We start from the raw sequence: 15255 nt of genomic DNA on the forward strand, positions 1-15255 counted from the left end.
ATTTCTCCAGGCCCATTCCTTTAGCTTTTTACAAAATGGAGGCGGGGTGGCGGCTTTTTTATTGTTCATAACAAGTACATAAGCATTTCATAAATGCTTTAGTAAACTTTAGTCAATAACTGCATTGGATGTCATGCAGTTGATGCGTAAGTGCATTTATAAAAATATATATATATTTTTGAGAAAAGGATGTTGCCGTTGGCATCAGAGATTTTGGACAATGCTGATGTCAGGTCTTTTTTGGCTTGACAAGCATGTCCCTCCATGGCTGATAACTGGTGGTAACGACACATTTCAAAAACCTCACTTATCCAAAGGCATCCATCTACCTTGTTCTCTCTCTCACTCACTCTCTCTCTTTCTTTCCCTCACTGTCTGTCTCTGTCTCTGTCTCATTCTCACTCAACTTTCTCTCTCTCTCTCTCTCTCTCTCTCTCTCTCTCTCTCTCTCTCTCTCTCTCTCTCTCTCTCTCTCTCTCTCTCTCTCTCTCTCTCTCTCTCTCTCTCTCTCTCTCTCTCTCTCTCTCTCTCTCTCTCTCTCTCTCTCTCTCTCTCTCTCTCTCTCACACACACACAGTACACCTCTCTCAACTTTCTCTCGCTCACTTTCCCTCACTGTCTGTCTGTCTCTGTCTCATACTTTCTCTCTGTCTGTCCCCCACTGACGTACATCAAATAACAGCAGAACGCCAGCTGGCCTAATGTGAACTGAAGTGCCATGAATAAGATGGCCACTTTCAGCTGGCAGTGCCCCATAATCTGTACTAGGCTGGTCAAAGGAGTTGGGTGGGTGACAAAATCAGCATCTATAGCCCCTCCACTCCACCGGAGCGAGGTGGAAATTCGATGATAGTGATGGAGGTCTGACTGGGACCAGGTAATGAAGCGTATATGTAAGGTTCTATGTGTAGCTGGTGCAGAGGAGTCAGGCGCAGGACAGCAGAGATGAGTAAGTAAAAAATTAACTTTACTCAAAGTAATTCAAATACAAGAGAATTACCAAGCCCACAAATACGGACCACAAATACAACAAACAATCACTCACAACCAAACATGGGGAACAGAGGGTTAAATAATAAACACGTACTTGGGTGAGTGAAACCAGGTGTGTAAGACATAGACAAAACAAATGGAAAATGAAAAGTGGATCGGGGGTGGCTAGAAGGCCGGCGACGTCGACTGCCGAACGCCGCCCGAACAAGGAGAGGGACCGACTTCGGCGGAAGCCGTGACAGTATAGGAGGGAGGTTAGGGTCTGACAGGAAAATAAAAGGGTCTAGATGACAGGGACAATGTATAATACAGGTCCTGAATTTAAAGGTAAAACGTAGCACGGTTAACCAACTCCAACGCGATTCAGGAGATATTAGATTTGCCTCGACCCGATTAACTGTGTTCCAAGTGAGTCATACTAAATCGGTTGAGATTAACGTTAAAATGTACATTATGAGATTAACATTAAAATGGTCTAAAGACCGAATGGAATTTGTTGTGCTGTATGATATTTCAATTCACCACGTTAGTAAAATACATCAGATCAAAATGCACAAATGTTAATTATTTTCAGTGTAATTATTTGTACTACATAACCCTAAAAGGACCTGTTTCAGCAACATTGATCTATCACATTTCCGGTCAGGCACTTGATGTGGCCAGCCCTCAAAGCAATATCATCAAAGACAAGTCTGTCTGGAATCTACAGTGGAAGTGGCAACATACTGTAGTACCCCAACAATGTCCCTGCCTGTGCCCTCTCCACATACCTGCCAACCATCCATTCAGCACCACACAGCGGTGCCCATAACGCTCACCAGGCCACCGATAAAGACAATATCGGATGTTTGGTATGTGTACCACTCTGGAAGCCAACAGAAGGGAACAGCCATGTGAGAGGAAAATCTCAGATAAAGAAGTTATTTTCTCCTATGGAGTGTCGAGTTGACCTTTCTAGCTCTTTTATTGTAGGCTGTGTGAACGACCACAGATGAGGCACGGCGCTATGTTTAACCCTTAGACGTGAGATAATTAAAGAGAGACACGGGGGGGGATGATGGCACACCTTTGTTATGTCAGACTGACTGCTGTGCTGAACCCTTCATGTTCCAATACTTTGAAAATACATATTTGCTTCTTTCCTCCCCTCGTTGAAGTGACTACTGGGGCTAAGTGCTGGGGTCAGATAGGAAGCATTGACTTATCCTGTCATGTCTTATCAGTGATTATTCCCATGAAAGAAAAAGGATGCATTTTCGTTTCTAAATCCTATGGTTCAGTGAGGCCTAGTTCCAATCCTGACTGGGTACGAGCTAAGAGCAAATCCAGCCAAGAGATCCAGCAGACAGGCCTGACCTCCAGCAAACGAGCTTGCATTTTCCATGAACCACCAGTGTATTGGAATGGCCCCAGCCGCCACCCCTAAGTATATCTGCCTGTGTCCCTGTCACCGGCGGGTCTCTGCATACTTGACTCCACCGCAGCGTCACCCTCTCTCTCCAGACCCAGCGAGGGGCCTGTCCCATGTCTGTCCCCCTGGAGTCGACGGGACTGGATAAGGGTGCTATTTAAGGGTCCACTATGCCCCGCGGATAACACCCTCCTAAAATAAGGGCTCCACTTGACAACAGTAGGATGCTTTTGGATTTTGCAGTACAAGTATATTTTTTCAAGATGGTAGCAGAAACTAAACAGACCACACACACACATATTTGGACACACACGTGTGTGCACGTACACACACACTCTTTGATGTTATTGCCACCCCTCAAAGGTCATATCAACGAATAGTTATATTTGGCCATCTTTGATCTTGTGTAGAGGGAGGGGCTGGGGACACCAAACTGGATGGACGCTTCATATACAACGTGCCATTAACCACAGATCTAGGATCAGTTACCCTGACCCTAGATCAGTGGTATGGCCAACTTCTACCAAATCCATTCGGAGGACCACAATGCAAATAAGCCTTCAAGCTTTGTTGTGGTTTTATCCTAGATAATGTTTAATGTGGTCTCGGGCTGGAGCAGCCTGCTACTTCTCATTATCAAATCAATTCAGTCAACCAATCAATCAACATGACTACAGCTGAGAGAGATGTACAGTAGGACAAGTGCCTCGGCTGGAAACACAAGGCCGCTCTCCTCTCTTTCAACGATCGTTTTTTTCTTTCAGGGCCATTTCTTATGTCTTCACTTCCTCATGAGGTCGTCCCCCACTGATATGCCCATTAGACTGTTCATAAAGACCTACGCTGGAAAAACATTTGAAGAATTCATAAGCGATTTGGGTTCCTCTGGTCGTGTGTGCGTGTGTGCAAATGTGTGTGTGTGTGTGTGCCCCCTTTCCGCTAGTCTCATTAACTTCTGTCCCAGTGCTGTTACGATGCATTTGTACTCCAGGTAAAAATCTATTTGTTCTTAATCATGTTATTCCACTTCGACACCTGTTCAGGGTTTACAACTGTCTGGGCAAGTGTAGCAAAACACTAGCGGTCTAGCGTCTGCTATAAGGACTGGTAATGTAGCAGATAATGTAAAGAATAGCCCTGGACACTCAGACTAAATGATTCCTTATCTGTTGAGTCAATCAATCAAATGTATTTATAAAGTCCTTTTTACATCAGCAGTTGTTATAAAGTGCTTGTACAGAAACTCAGCCTTAAACCCCAAAGATCAAGCAATGCAGATGTAGAAACACGGTGGCTCGGAAAAACTCCCCAGAAAGGCAGAAACCACGAGAGGAACCAGGCTCTGAGGGGTGGCAAGTCCTTTTTCTGGCACTTCCGGGTGGAGATTATAAGAGTACATGGCCATTAAGGCCAGATCGTCCTTCAAGATGTTCCAATGTCCATAGATGACCAGCAGGGTCAAATAATAACCACGGTGGAGTTGAGGTCATCTCTTATCACTTGAATGGCCCAGAGTGATGTATCGAAGGCTGGCAGAGCTGATTGGAAAGCCTGGGTTTCGATAGCAGGTTGGACACAGACACTCGTCTCAAAAAATTCTCAAATGTACAATGCACAAGGAGGAATTTTGTGAAACGCTCCACACAAATGATGCCCTATGTTTCACAGGGAGTATCATATCTCATTTCATTCAGAGCATATAGCTTTCAAAGCCATTTGGACCGTGACCAAGGTTATGGTAGTGAGTATGAGGCTTCCACTGTGTGTAATGCAGCATGTGTCAAACCTGCTCTCAAAGCAATGTGCTCTCCCCTGCCATGACCAGAAACCTCATAGGACATCCACTATATGGGTCATGGGCAACCCCTTTACACTTCATCTGAATAATTCAGTGGTGTGTGTGTGTGTGTGTGTGTGTGTGTGTGTGTGTGTGTGTGTGTGTGTGTGTGTGTGTGTGTGTGTGTGTGTGTGTGTGTGTGTGTGTGTGCGCGCGCATTTGCAATATCAAGATATGTATTTTATCATCAGGTATTCTATTAGTCTAGCTATGGATCACACACTGCAGACTCAGTTTGTGCATCTTAACCAGTAGTGCAGAGAATCCGGCTGTATAGGCCAAAGGCTTCAATATAGGCCACTGCAATGAAAGCACATGAAGGTATTTAGCAAACTACATACAGAGGTAGGGGAATGCATTCTGCCCTATTACAGGTGACCTGCACATCTCTCATCTCCATCCCATCTTCCCAGAAGAGCACATAATTGAACCACGGTCGTTGCCATGACTACGGGAGGGACCAATGAGCTGCTCGCGGCTGCCCGGTAACCTACTGCACGAGGCCATTTTTGCACATGGAGGGGCTCACAGCATATAGCATCATCTTCCTCGCATACAACCGCCCTTTCCCTGGGAAACAATGAGGCAGGCTTGAGATATTGGATATCTGATAAACGGGAGCTGTTCCTGGGCTGTCAGATCGGGGGCACCCAGCAACGACGCACAGAGCATGCGGAAAAAATGTGAGCGCTCGTCTCCTCCTCCTCTTCAGCCAGCCCCTCTTCAGTCAAGAGGTGTTGTCGTGGTGGGACGGCGTTTTGCCAGGAGTAAAGGGACAGTTTTACTGCAATGCTTTCTCCATAGCTCCGATTGAGAGCAAGTTACCCGGGAGAAAGGGTGTTGCCTCGCTTTTGCCTGGCCGCACTAGCAACGTCCTTGCGCGTTTGCTTATTTGAAATTGGACCGAGCCAATTGAGGACGTCGAGGCAGGTGTGCGGTGTCATTCGGAATTGTTCTTGGTAGACGCTGTCCATTTTCCCGTCTCATATCAGATTTGTATGGACTTTAATTCCGGTCAAGCAGGCTCCTGTCGACTAGGTTGATACAGTATTTTGTTGCAGAGCGAATTTCTTCAGATGTCTCCGCGTTCGCTTTGAGGTAAGCAATGTAACAGCCACTGCAAGCTACGGTAATTTGCGCACATCTGCTAATATTGTCGCTAGTATATCTACAGAGTTTCATGTCAAAGAGAAAGCGTTATTATCCAATATCTTGAGCAGAGTCTACAATGTTGCCAATGTTGAAAGGAATGGAACATCGTGTTTTGCGGTTTGCTTCTTTGGGAATGCATTCACGAAAAGAACAGTGCTGATGCCGAGCCTAAATGTCCTCTGCCATAGCGGAATGGTTGTTGTTACTTTGCCCAATTAATTTGCTCTACTGTAGCCTATAAAATACTCACCATAATTTCAACAACAAATTTGAGCTTTTATTATGGAGAGTTTCTCCTTGTCAACTTCCAGATAACTCGACTTCAATTCGATTTGATCACATTCCAGTGGACCGGTGTTGCCAGTTCTTGGCAATGAATAAGAAGGATTACGGTAACCCAATCTAGCGTGACCTTCTTGAACAAGAAAGGATGCACTCGAGTTGATGCGCCAATATTTGGCCACCTTAATTAACATAACAATTAGGCAAGGACCATCATTAAACTGTCATTAGTGGAGACCGGCCCGGGGGTTGTGAGGAGAAAACTGGATGTCTTGTTGAATACAATAATGACATTGTTGCACTGTTCTTGCTTGTGTGTTTCCCAAACTCGGTCCTGGGGCCCCCGCTGGCAGCCTGGTCTCATAGACTAGATGTAACAGAGTAAATGTAAATCCGGCACACTCAAATTAGTATAATATGTTACTTTTGTTATGGTTACATAAAACAGATGGTTACTTAAGGCAAAAACGAAAGTATGATGGGTGGGCATATATCTTAACCCAAACCCTAGCCTAGCTAATGTTAGTCACCTAGCTAGAATTAGTTAAATAAAATACATTTTCAAATTCGTAACATATCATGCAAAATTGGGGATGAACATCCACAAAGTAATAGATAGTATACGAAACGTAACATCATACGGTTGATGAAAGACCTGGAATACTGATTTAAGGCAGACCACTGCACTTCTCTGATTCAGAGACGTTGGGTTAAATGTGGAACACACATTTCAGTTGTAGGCATTCCGTTGTACATCTGACTAGGTATCCCCCTTTCCCTTTAATTAAATGGAGTGTCACGGGTTTACATACAGAATAATATGAAATGTTTTGAGACCAGGTTGCCTCCAGGTGTACATTTTTAGTTTTTGCACAAGCACTACACAGCTGATTCAAGTCATCAAAGCGTGATGTTGGTTATTTGAATCGGCTGTGTTAGTGCTACGGAAAAACCAACCCATGCTCCCAGGGGGCTGTAGGGCCCAGGCCTGAGTTAGGAAACCCTGGACTGGGTGACCATTATCCAAGCCAGCAATCAACCCCATCCATGTTTACATTGTAATTTGTATAAAAGATATTGAATGAAACGACTATAGCCTACTTGGAAAACCAGACATTGAGCGAATTAAGTTAAATTTTCTCTCGTTTTTCATACCTCCAAATAATGCCCCCTTCTTCCCTCTTGCCTTGAACATTTTAAAACCACATTGATAAAATTGATTTTACATTGTTGTCACCCACTCTCTTTCACTGATGAACAAAATCACTTTCTTTTAGATTCAAACGCTCATTAACCACCCTTCACTCACTGGGCTCTAGCAGAATGGTCTCGTGTCATTACACCATCCCCACTGCATGGGCATCAAAGGCTTAGTCACATTAAGAAGATTACCCTGGCCAATTGTTGCAGCATTACTCAGTTTTCACTTCCTCCACTCAATGCTTTGCCCTTCAACAATGGCAGTCAGTCTTACTAACATATGCCAGAGTAGGCAATTATTGTTGAGTCATAAAATTTGAATAATTATTTGCCTAAAGGTGATCATAGGATGTTGGTTTACGTTTTGTAAGTTTAATTTATATGCGGTAGCACAAAATAAATGACTTGTTTGACGTTGATGGCCTATTCAGTTGGTGAAATGAATGCTCTCACATAGAACAGCTGGACTGTCATGAAGGCTATTTACGTCCGCTGTAATACTGTAGTCTCTTCACAGCCGCTGTGTCTCAGACATACGGTAGCTCAGTGAGCTCACTCATGCCCAGAGTTGACATCCCAGATCTGACAGGAAATGTTCGAGGCTTGAATCCCTTTTTTTTTTACTGTAACTGGGTCCCACCCACAAATAAAGGGATGATGTAATGAGGAAAAGTGAAAGGCCGGTAGTAACTTCCTGTTGTCGGTCTAGTCAATTAGTTAGACACGCACGTACAAGCACACACTCATTTCAATGCCTCTCTTCCGGCTCAATTTCAAAAAATAATAATATTGTGTAATGTTTGGCAGCAGGTTAGATCGTTGGGCCAGTAACCGAAAGGTTGCTGGATCCCCGAGCTGACAAGGTAAAAATATGACATTCTGCACTTGATCAAGGCTGTTCCCTGAGTGCCGACGATGTGGATGTCGATTTAAGGCAGGCCCCCCGCACCTCTCTGATTCAGACGTGTTGGTTTAAATGCGGAAGACACATTTCAGTTTAGGGCATTCAGTTGTACAACTGACTAGGTATCCCTCCTTTCCTTTCCTAATGCTATCACTACGGGGAACCGCATACCGTGTCTGAGTGTACCTGAGAGCAAGTCTAGGGTGTGTGTGTGTTTGCAGAAGTGTTAGTGTGTGGGTTTGTGTGTAATTCTGGAAGTAGTTGTGTGTAATTTGGAAACTACTGTGTAACGTGTGAACAAGGGAGAAATCCAAACTTGTCCAATGAAACTCATAATGGGAATCAACAGTTGGCAACGTGGCGTTTGAATGGATGTCACTAAGACGAGCCAATATACATTCCGGCGGGATGGCTTAAATATAACCACACGTTAATGGGACAATCATTGCATTTCCACTTGATAAATGGCCCAGGGAGGGATGGTGTTACGGTGTCCTGCCACTACAGCTATGTGGCTGCACCTGCTACCTGCTAGTTCGAGTTACTGAGTGAGAGCAGAGGGGAGTGGTGCAGGATCTTGGCGGGCCATCTGGGATTTGGAGAATGCCATACGGTTTCTGTCGCCGGTACAGAACGGGCCGCACAGTCCCTCTCGCTCTTGTTTTCACTCGCTCTGTTTTGTGTCCCCCCCCCCGTCTCTCCAGCTCTCTTCCTTTTCTATTTCCCTTGCTTGCCCATTCACTCCTTTGTCTCTCTCTCTCTCTCTTTCCTGCTTTAGAAGAAGAGCTGATGGCGTGGCTCAAGTGGTCTGTCTTTGAAATGCTTGCCTGGACTGTTTCTCAAGAACCCTTTTGATAACAGGGCTGTGGAGCATATTTGCTGATCTCCAATACAGCAACTCGATGACCTTTTTATTCAGGTGCACTGTAGTTTTCCCATGCCAGTTTTCCACAGAAACGTTCATCTTAGTAAACCCTTCCAACTATCTACCGTGTTTGCCATCAGTTTACATTTTTAATTTGAGTCGTTCTGTCGGACGCTCCAACTTACAATGATTCAGTCAGTGAATTTAACCGAAGTAAGTAAAACGACTACATGTCACGGTAATTGCGAATTCTTCAAAATGATGGAGAAGTGAAGTTGGAAGGTTGCATGCCGTGGACTCGATGGCTTCCCTCAGAGTAAGCAGCTCAGAGTTGCCCTTTTGCCCTGAGCCTGATTAGCTATAGTGGGATTACATAGTCACACAAGGCTAGATCAGTGGAGAATGGCCTCTTGTCTGTTTTTTTAAATGGTCATAGTGTTCTTAGTTTGAATTTGTGTCGCTGTTGTCCATTTTAAATGTTCTGTGTTTTTGACGTGGACCCCAGGAAGAATGGCTGCTGCTTCCTCAACAGCTAATGGGAATCCAAATAAGAATCCTAACGGGCTGCATTCTGTTCCAAAAGGAGATGGGATGCAAGGATTTGAGAGCCTATAGTGTGACAGAGGAAGCAGGAAGAAGGGATCCGTCCAATCAGCTGTAGACATCTGCAGTGTGTATCCAATGGAGGGCAATTCCATGGAAATAGAATTGCGCTGAAACTCAAGATTGTTCACTTAAAATCTATGCCAAATCATTAATGTCAAAGTTTAACAAACCATACAACTCAATGCACTTTTTTAACAATTTCCACAACATTTTATAAAAACACGTTTACTCGAAGGAGCAATCCCATATCCGGGATCCTATTTATAGCCTCAAGCTCATTACCATAACGCAACGTTAACTATTCATGAAAATCGCAAATGAAATGAAATAAATATATTTGCTCTCAAGCTTAGCCTTTTGTTAACAACACTGTCATCTCAGATTTTCAAAATATGCTTTTGAACCATAGCTAAACAAGCATTTGTGTAAGAGTATTGATAGCTAGCATAGCATTAAGCCTAGCATTCAGCATGCAACATTTTCACAAAAACAAGAAAAGCTTTCAAATAAAATCATTTACCTTTGAAGAACTTCAGATGCTTTCAATGAGGAGACTCTCAGTTAGATAGCAAATGTTCAGTTTTTCCAAAAATATTAGTTGTGTAGGACAAATCGCTCCGTTTTGTTCATCACGTTTGGGTAAGAAAAAAACCCGAAAATTAAGTCATTACAATGCAAACTTTTTTCCAAATTAACTCCATAATATCGACAGAAACATGGCAAACGTTGTTTAGAATCAATCCTCAAGGTGTTTTTCACATATCTATCGATGATGAATAATTCGTGGCAGTTGACTTTCTCCTCTGAAGAAAATGGAAACGCGCATGGAGCTGGAGATTACACAATAATTTCGACGGAGGACACCGGGCAGACACCTGGTAAATGTAGTCTCTTATGGTTAATCTTCCAATGATATGCCTACAAATACGTCACAATGCTGCAGACACCTTGGGGAAATGACAGAAAGTGCAGGCTCATTCCTGGTGCATTCACAGCCATATAAGGAGACATTGGAACACAGCGCATTCAAAATCTGGACCATTTCCTGTATGAAATTTCATCTTGGTTTCGCCTGTAGCATTAGTTCTGGGGCACTCACAGATAATATCTTTGCCGTTTTGGAAACGTCAGAGTTTTTTCTTTCCAAAGCTGTCAATTACATGCATAGTGGAGCATCTTTTCGTGACAAAATATCTTGTTTAAAACGGGAACGTTTTTTATCCAAAAATTAAAAGAGCGCCCCCTATCTCGAAGAAGTTAAATCTCTGTTTTATTCGTACGTGATTTCCAAAAACGTTACGAAATATCTTCTCCGATTAAAGATTCAAAGATGTCTGCAGAAAGAATGCGGTGTCAGTTGTGACATGACACCTTGACTTTGAAAAAAATCTCTTTTGATTATTGAACTACAGTAAGTGAAGTGGATTTACACCCGGTAACAGAATTATGGTAACGGAATTTCATCGTGGGTCCCTGATCTGTGCTACACAGAAATGCATAATTATGAATGGCTTTCTCTTCATGGTGATGTATCCTAAATAGACGCACAAATGTGTAAATGTGCTTCCTTCCTTTTTCTTCCTTTTCATATTTGGGTATTATTCAACACAATCGCTATTATTTTAATGAGCCCTGCCCCTAAACAAGACCAACTTTGATTGGGGTTTTTCTTTATTTTGACTATTTTCTGCATTGTAGAATAAACACCATGGGACCAAGCAGCTGTCATACCGCTCAGAAAGGAGACTCGTTCGGTCTCCTCGATTCGTTCTGTCTCTTTGATATTACGTACTTTGGTGCGAAAAGTGCAAATCAATCCCAGAACGACAGCAAAGGACCTTTTTGGAGAAATGTCCTCTGGTCTGGTGAAACAAAAATAGAACTGTTTGGCCATAATGACCATCGTTATGTTTGGAGGAAAAAGGGGGATGCTTGCAAGCCGAAGAACACCATCCTAACCGTGAAGCACGTGGGTGGCAGCATCATGTTGTGGGGGTGCTTTGCTGTAGGAGGGACTGGTGCACTTCACAAAATAGATGGCATCACGAGGCAGGAAAATTATGTGGATATATTGAAGCAACATCTCAAGACCTTAGTCAGGAAGTTAAAGCTTGGTCACAAATGGGTCTTCTAAATGAACCATGACCCCAAGCATACTTCCAAAGTTATGACTTAAGGACAACAAAGTCAAGGTATTGGAGTGGCCATCACAAAGCCCTGACCTCAATCCTGTAGAAGTTTTGTGGGCAGAACTGAAAAGGCGTGTGCGAGCAAGGAGGCCTACAAATCAGACTACATCAGCTCTGTCAGGAGGAATGGGCCAAGATTCACCCAACATATTGTGGGAAGGTTGTGGAAGGCTACCTGAAAAGTTTGACCCAAGTTAAACAATTTTAAATACACTCAATTAGCATTTGGTAGCATTGCATGTAAACTTCTGAACCACTGGGAATGTGATGAAAGACTATTAAATCTGAAATAAATATCTCTCTTATTCTGACATTTCACATTCTTAAAATAAAGTGGTGATCCTAACTGACCTATGACACAGAATTTGTACGAGGATTAAATGTCAGGAATTGTGAAACTGAGTTTAAATGCATTTGGCTAAGGTTTATGTAAACTTCAGACTTCAACTGTTCAATCAATCAGATGTATTTATAAAGCCCTTTTTACGTCAGCAGATGTCACAAAGTGCTACACAGAAACCCAGCCTACAACCCCAAACAGCAAGCAAATCAGATGCACAATAGAAGCACGGTGACTAGGAAAAATCCCCTAGAAAAGCAGGAACCTAGGAAGAAACCTAGAGAGGAACCAGGCTCTGACGGGTAGAGATTATAAATATACATGGCTATTAAGGCCAGATTGTTCTTCAAGATGTTCATAGATGACCAGCAGGGTCAAATAATAGTCACAGTGTTTGTAGAGGGTGAAACGGGTAAGAACCTCAGGAGTAAATGGCAGGTGGCCTTTCATAGCCAAGCATTCAGAGGCCGAGATAGTAGAGAGGGAGTCGAAAACAACGGGTCCAAGACAAGGTAGCACGTCTGGTGAACAGGTCAGGCTTCCCTAGCTGCAGGTAGAACAGTTTAAACTGAAGCAGCAGCACGACCGGGTGGGCTGGGGACAACCAGGGGTCGTCAGGCCAGGTAGTCCTGAGGCATTCTTGATTCTAGATCCTGGCAGTTCTGTGCAGACTCAGGACAACTGAACTTTAGAGAAATACGCAGATTCAAAGTGAAGTCCGTAATCTGCTTTCTAATGAGCATGATGATTTCCGTTGAAGTTCATGAATTTATCACTGCTGAAGTGAAAGCAATTCTCTCTTGTTGAATTCTGCTTTTTAGTTAGCTTTGCAACAGTATTCTCATTCTCCTCAAGTAGTTTGGAAAAATAGGATGATGGAGCAGCAGCGAGGGCTCTTCGATACTGCACGGTACTGTCTTTCCAAGCTAGTAGGAAGACTTCCAGTTTGGTGTGGCGCCATTTCCCTTCCAATTTCCTGGACGTTCGCTTCAGGGCTCGGCTATTTTGGTCCTTCTGTAGCTCAGTTGGTAGAGCATGGCGCTTGTAACGCCAGGGTAGTGGGTTCGATTCCCGGGACCACCCATACGTAGAATGTATGCACACATGACTGTAAGTCGCTTTGGATAAAAGCGTCTGCTAAATGGCATATATTATTATTATTATTATTATTATATTTTATTTTTTTATTTTCTGTATACCAGGGACCAAATGTCTTTGTTTTTAAGGGTGCAACTGCATCTAGGGTATTACACAAGGTTAAACTAAGATCCTCAATTAGTTTGTTAAATGAGTTTTGTACTCTGACATCCTTGGGTAGGTGGAGGGAGTCTGGAAGGGCATCTTGGAATCTTTGGGTTGTCCGAGAATTGATGATCCTTGATTGGGGTCTGAGCAGATTATTTGTTTACGATTGCAAATGTAATAGAATGGTGGTCAGATAGGCCAGGATTATGAGGATAAACATTTACATCCAGAATATTTTTTCCCACGGGACAAAACTAGATCCAGGGTATGTCTGGAAATGATTCGATCCAGAGACATGTTGGACAAAGCCCACTGAGTTGATGATAGCTCCGAAATCCTTTTGGAGTGGGTCTATGGACTTTTCCATGTGAATATTAGTCACCAAAAATTACAATATTATCTGCCAAGGTTACAAGGTCCGATTTGAAAATTCTGTGAACTCCGTGAGGAACGCTGTATACGGCCCAGGAGACCTGTAAACAGTAGCTATAAAAAGTATACACACACAGAGTGTACAAAACATTAGGAACTCCTTCCTAATATTGCGTTGCACCTCTTTTTGACCTCAATTCGAACAGCCTCAATTCGTTGGGGTGTGGACTCTACAAGGTGTTGAACGCGTTCCACAAGGATGCTGGCCCATGTTGACTCCAATACTTCCCACAGTTCTGTCAAGTTGTCTGGATGTCCTTTGGGTGGTGGACCATTCTTGATACAAGTGTGAAACCCAGCAGCGTTGCAGTTCTTGACACACTCAAACCGGTGTGCCTGGCACTTACTACCATACCCTGTTTAAAGACACTTAAATCTTTTGTTTTTCCCCATTCACCCTCTGAATGGCACACACACACAATCCATGGCTCAATTGTCTCTAGGCTTTAAAATCCTTTAACTCGTCTCCTCCACTTCCATCTACACTGATTTGAAGTGAATTTAACAGGTGACACCCGTAAGGGGTTACAGCTTTCACCTGGATGCACCTAGTCAGTCAATGTGCCTCAGTGTATATGCCTTCATTTAAAAAATATATATAGACTCTTGGCTTTTATTTGGGCCCAATTTCAAATGCTCCTATGATCTTCAAGTTGGTGCTCATGGGTACTTTTACATGGACATGACCTGTATAAGGAAGTCCCACCGCTGAGTTTCTTGTGACAAAGGACCCAATTGACCTTTACCCTCAGGCAGCGGGATATGACACGTTGTGTGTGTCCCAAATGGCACCCTATTAATCGGGCTATGGTCGAAAGTAGTACACCATATAGGGGTTATGGTGTCATTTGGGAGCCGGGCGCTATTTTCACAGCTTCAAGAGGGGTCGATGTTACCGGAAGACCAACCAGATTTTCTCTGTGTGAAAGAGGGCACACAATAGCTTTTTCTCTCTACATGTAGCAGGACTATTGTACTTTTCTGAAGTGCTACAGTGGGATTACAGTTGGTTTCATTTGACCCCCCCCCCCCCTCTCTAGAAACAGCTATTGCTGAGTCAAGAAAATCCTCTAACGCTTTAGGCCGCTGTAGAATATTCTCGATATCAACACAAAGTACTGAAAGCTTAAGCCTGCAGTGTTTCAATTGTCGAAGTTCTTTCTGAGGTTTTTGAATGTACGAAGCCTAAGTTTCTTTAGAAGACCGTTTTCAAAGTGTCAAACCAGCTACTCCCTTTCCGGGTCTCGTTTATGTCCCGTTTGTTGCATGCAGATGAAAAGTGCAGTGATTCACGGGGGTCAAAGGTCAATCTCTCTCTGAAAAGGCACAGTGGTGGTGCCCCTCTGGCCCCGGCCCAAGGCTTGTTCCTCTGTGACCTTTCTGTGGGCACGGGGTAGGCGGTGAAAGTGAGCCGTAAAGATTACGGAGGAGGAAAGTTTTAATGATAATCCGACATCCGTTTCGCTCTTTTTGTCTCTCTCTCTCCCTCTCTCTCTTTCTTTCTCTCTTCCTTTCTCTCCTTCTCTCTGTGTATTCTATTTCTGCGAAGACACACGCTACTGGACGGTGTACCAGCTGCGAGAGTAATTTGTGCCAACGCCTCTGCAATAGGTGCCGGTATGGCGGAACTGGCATTTGGGTATGTAGAGGAAGTAAGTGCTACACACACCACCCGTGCCACACCCATCCTAAATGTCACACCACCCTCCCTCTCTCTGGCTTCCCTTCTTTCCCTTCCTTGCTTCTGTCTCTCCCGGGTTTGATGAAAGAGGTGTAGCGCTAAAGAAAGCCTCCCGTCT

At 43.7% G+C, this 15255-nt stretch overlaps 1 protein-coding gene across 19 annotated transcripts in view; it reads left to right on the forward strand.

Moving 5' to 3' along the window:
• The first annotated feature begins 4550 nt into the window (after positions 1 to 4550).
• LOC118362958 (sorbin and SH3 domain-containing protein 2-like) overlaps positions 4551 to 15255 on the forward strand; it is an 87469-nt gene continuing 76764 nt past the window's right edge. For 2 of the 19 annotated variants that reach the window (XM_052486623.1, XM_052486626.1), the window contains exon 1: positions 4553 to 5339. The gene's annotated coding sequence lies outside the window, so the exon portion shown is untranslated. Of the gene's footprint in view, positions 5340 to 15005; positions 15109 to 15255 lie in introns of all 19 variants that reach the window. The other 17 variants (XM_052486631.1, XM_052486625.1, XR_008086314.1 and 14 more) reach the window with 15 other exon arrangements.

This window comes from Oncorhynchus keta, chromosome 29 (assembly GCF_023373465.1).
Source record: "Oncorhynchus keta strain PuntledgeMale-10-30-2019 chromosome 29, Oket_V2, whole genome shotgun sequence".
In the NCBI taxonomy this organism is placed as follows: domain Eukaryota; kingdom Metazoa; phylum Chordata; class Actinopteri; order Salmoniformes; family Salmonidae; genus Oncorhynchus; species Oncorhynchus keta.